The sequence below is a fragment of the Mastomys coucha genome, unplaced genomic scaffold (genome assembly GCF_008632895.1).
Source record: "Mastomys coucha isolate ucsf_1 unplaced genomic scaffold, UCSF_Mcou_1 pScaffold22, whole genome shotgun sequence".
Classification (NCBI taxonomy): Eukaryota; Metazoa; Chordata; class Mammalia; order Rodentia; family Muridae; genus Mastomys; species Mastomys coucha.
The window spans coordinates 155,604,038-155,608,805 of NW_022196905.1; positions in this window are offsets into that span (position 1 = coordinate 155,604,038).

Below are 4,768 nucleotides of genomic sequence, written 5' to 3' on the forward strand. Positions count from 1 at the left end.
TGAAAAGATGTAAGCACTCAGATCTTTTCTGGCAAGAAAGCTTGTTGAGATAATCAATTAACCTGGGAAGATCAAATTGACGGGGCTTAAGTGCAAAGTCATTTAAGAACGCCAGATTATCTAGCCAGATGATTGCATTTGTTGCAATGCTTTTGAGAAATTTCAAGCCTTCAGAAAGATTTAATGTTATTTCCCCACAGAATTAATCTGCCCATTAGAACATACTTTAACCTCTTACAAGTAATACCCTGGGACAACTTTAATTTACCTCTTTCCTTTCTTCAAACTGCGAAAATGATTCAAAGACAGCAAACATATAAATTGGTTTCGAGCTTTTGCTTTCATTTATTCTTAAATGGAGGGTTTTCTTTCAAGAATTAAACAAAAATCTCTATTTGCATGGCAGTTTCCCTTCCGTTCAGGTCCTTCTGAATCACCAAAGTGTCTCTTGGATACCCTCTGTCTCCAAGGAGGCTGTGCCTGCCCCTGACTAATCATCACAAGGAAGCTTCGTGGAGATGGCCTAGTGATAAAAGCCAGCCTGTCAGCAATGCCCAGGCCAGTCTGAGCATCTTCACATGCATAACTCCACACTGAGGCTGTGTCAGCAGGGTGCCCTCAGGCAAGGCGTACTTTGTCCACTGAGGGAATGCTGCTGCCAAGGATGCTGGCACTCACTCAAACTGGTGGCAAGGATGTGTTCCTTAAAAACCCCCTTGTAAAATGATGTCAAGACAGCCGGCTGTCACATGGCGCCTTACTCGGCCACTTTAACAAGTCATTCATAGGACATAAGCGTTGCTATAATTTGGAACAGGAACTCAGCAGAGAGCATATCATTCAGACTCCCATACTCCGGCCCTGGTGAGCTCTGTGACAATTTCTGTTTCTTATGAAAACAGCCTGCTTATTGGTAATTCCCGTAAATAAAGGGCTTATTTTCCTAAGCAGTTTGCCTTGATTGTGCGGTGTCCTAGCCTCTCCTCTGCCATGGAAGGAACTAGGATCTTCTGGCTTACTCTCTTGTGCAACAGAAACGAGAGGAACTCGGGGAATTTTCAACAAGCTAAACTCCTAATTTTTGTGACAAAATGTGAATGGAGATGATGAACTTATTCATAAGAGATGAGAAGTTTGAGATGAATGATTTATGGATTGAAGCATTAAAATGTATTAATTTAGCTCAGAGGCAGCAGATCTGAATGTGGGCTTGCAGAAGGGACACACACAATGGCTATTGCAGTGCAGAGAGCATGCACGCAAGGTTGTGCAGTCTGAGTGGCTCACCCATTGATCTTGGCAGAGCCTGAGAAGGTAGATACACCCTCCCCCCCTGAAAACGCACCTCGTGCCTACAGGCTGGGAGGGCGGAGCGAGGTGAGCATTCCATAACAGCGCATGTCTACAGTAGCACGTGGCTTCCGCAGCTCCGTGCTACAATTCTTTGTCGTGGGACCACCCTGTGCTTTTTGAAATGGCCAGCAGCCTTCTCATCCTCCACCCATGAGGCACTAGTAGCACATATGCTACTCCAGAGTCCAGACATCAAAGGCTGCTGTCCCGTGCTTCCATATGTCCCCTGAAGCTGACTGGGTGCTGCCACTGTAATTCACAATCCTGATCATGTGACTACAGGCTGAGGCCTCTCAGGGGACAGGCCACAGTGCCATCAAACATGAGGGTCGTGTCATATTAGCAGCTGAGATACACTTGTGTGTGGGCATGAGACATGCCCATGGGACTCACCATGGCCCTGGCCCACTAGTGTCTGTAACTGTCAGTACTATCAGTAACTGGCATCTCTACCATGTTGTCTCCTGATCTTCGTGACAGTCTCCTTTATTTCAGGACCCCTGGCAGGTCTCCGTTCCTAGATATTCCTCCCATGTTCCTGAAGTCACAGAGCTATGGGGGCTCATATATTCCAACCCAGCCTTCTTCCATCCACTTGAGCACACAACCAAGCTGGTTAGGAGTGTCAGGGTGAGCCCTGGCAAGCTGACCTTCATCAGGACCTTCTAGGTATTGATTGCACACCACCTCAGAAAGCTGGCGAGATGGCTCAGCAGGTAAGAGCACTGACTGGTCTTCTGAAGGTCCTGAGTTCAAATCCCAGCAACCACATGATGACTCACAACCACCTATAATCTGACACCCTCTGCCCTCTTTTGGTGCATCTGAAGTCAGCTACAGTGTACTTATGTATAATAATAAATAAATCTTTGGGCCACAGCAAAAGGGACTGAACGAGCAGAGTTGACCGGAGCGAGTGGGGCTGGCCAGAGCAGCAGAGGTCCTAAAAAATTCAATTTCCAGCAGCCACATGAAGGTTCACAACCATGTCACAAAAATAAATAAATAAATAAATAAATAAATAAATAAATCTCTTTAAAAAATAAAAAAAAAGGAAAGAGAGAGAGAGAGAGAGAGAGAGAGAGAGAGAGAGAGAGAGGAAGAAAAGAAAGCTCCCCAGGTCTCTCAGGGAAGGAGTCGTGTTGAGCCCAGCATATTCTCAACCCAAGCCCATCACCAGAAGCCTCAGAGGCACCCAGCGCAGGGGGGACAAGGGTAGGTGTTTCAGTGCCTGTGTCTAGCTCAAATGTGTGACCTCAGAAGTGACGTCACCTACAGAGCTTCCAATTCTGCCACACCATGTGATGGACACAATTTGGTTCATAGGTCCTGTGACAGCCCAGTGAGGCTCCGCAGCAAGGCATTTGCTTCTTACTGACACTTGGAAAACTCTATGGGGGCAGTCACAATCTCTCCATTGAGATGGCTAAGAAACAGCTTTCCCCATATCTGCTTCCTCATTTGTGCACACACATGGGGTGTGAGAGGGGGACCCTGGGAAGATGGCTGCCAGCCTGAGACCCTGCCAGCTCCTGGGAGAGGGTAGGCAAGTGCTTTTGCACCAAGCACTCCGTGAAGTTGCTCTTGTCAGTTCTTGCCTGCTTAGCACCTAAGACCCTTGGTTTGGAAACTGCACTTCAGCCAGTGCACCTCGGGAAGGAAGCCTTTGGTGACTCACACCCCACCCCACCCCCCATCAGTTAATCAGTCTCTCATTTCTTTAGACCTCAGATTAAAGCAGCTTAGCCCTGTGTATCAGATATTACCAGCAGCTGAATGAGGCACCTGGGATACATCTGTCCTTTGGGAGTGTCCCTAAGCTCATGTGGGAGTCTATCTTTACTACAGGAGAACACAGTCTTGTTAAATAAGGTCGCCAAGAATACTTCTGTATCTAGGGACCATCGTGAAGAGGCAAGCCTGCCTGCCAAGACAGCCATGCACTTGGCTCACCGTGAGGTCTCTTCTTTGACAGTCTGCCTGCATGGCAATGAGCCCCACACTTTGCTTCTGGTGAGCACATCAAAGACTTACATTTTTTTTAGCTTCACCATGTCCATGAGCCACAGAGAAGCCACCCCTGATGCAGAATGCCTGAAAACCATATAGTTTGGGGACAATTGCAACCTCCCGCGCCCTGCCAGATCTTTGTCACACTGACTGGAAAATCATGACCTTAAGATGTGGCTCCGTGTAGGGGCAGAAGTTCCTCTTCTACACTGTTAACTGATTAGCCAAGCCAATCTTGTCCATTGTAAATGATACGGCTGCCACAAGCAGATGATCCCCATGCAGGGCAAGACCCAACCCCTAAGCACAGCATCAGCTTCCACTCTGGCTCTAGAGATGTGGGGCTTCGCCCCCACTGACCTGTCCACTGCACCCACGACTGTGCTGGTCCAACACCTCTGCCAGTGCAACTCAGCCAAAGGCTGCACTGGTCCAGCCATCCAACTGGCCATACTTCTCTTCTAGGGTGACATACAAGGACTCGGGGAGCAGCATGAGCAGCACCTGCTCTGCCTACAGGGCTGGGAAGGTGGGGGATGACTTGTGTGTCATGTTCTACTACATATATGTTCCCGTGATAGTAAGAAAGTCAGCCAGGAGCCAGGGGCAAGGCAGGGGCCTCCCTGGTGTGTCCAGATCCTGTGGTATCTGGTTTCCATCTCCACCAAGACCGGGTATGCTTAATCTAAGGCCTTATACTTTAATCTAACTCTCCCCTGGTAACAATAACAGACCAAAAGCTACCATTCATGAGGCCCTGGAAGGCTGGGAATCATTTCCTCCAGCCATACTCCTAAACCTGTAACTCTCAAAGAACCCCTGCAACACTCAGTGTGGCCAGCGAAGCTGTTCACGCAGAGAGCAATTAGCAACTGTCTTAGCCACTGTCTTTATTAGGGTTTGCATTGCTGTGAAGAGACACCATGACCAAGGCAACTCTTATAAAGGACATTTAACTGGGGCTGGCTTACAGGTTCAGAGGTTCAGTCCATTATCATCAAGGTGGGAGCATGGCAGCTTCCAGGCAGGCATGGCTCAGGAGGAGCTGAAGCGTTCTGCATCTTGATCTAACTGCAGCCAGGAGAAAACTGATTCTTCCTTCCTGGGCAGAGCCTCAAAGCCCACCTCCACAGTGACACATTCCCTCCAACAAAGCCACACCTCCTAACAGTACCACCTTCTATGGGTCAAGCGTATTCAAACCACCAGTCACTATTCTTTTGCTTTGAACAGACTCCATGACCAAGGCAACTCTTGTGAAAGAAAGGGTTTAATTGGGGCTGGCTTATCGTTTCAGAGGTTTAGTCCATTATCATCATGACAGGGAGCATGGTGGAACACGTGGTGCTGGAGCAGTAGCTGAGAACTGCATCCTGATCATCAGGCTGAGAGAGAGGGAGGGAGG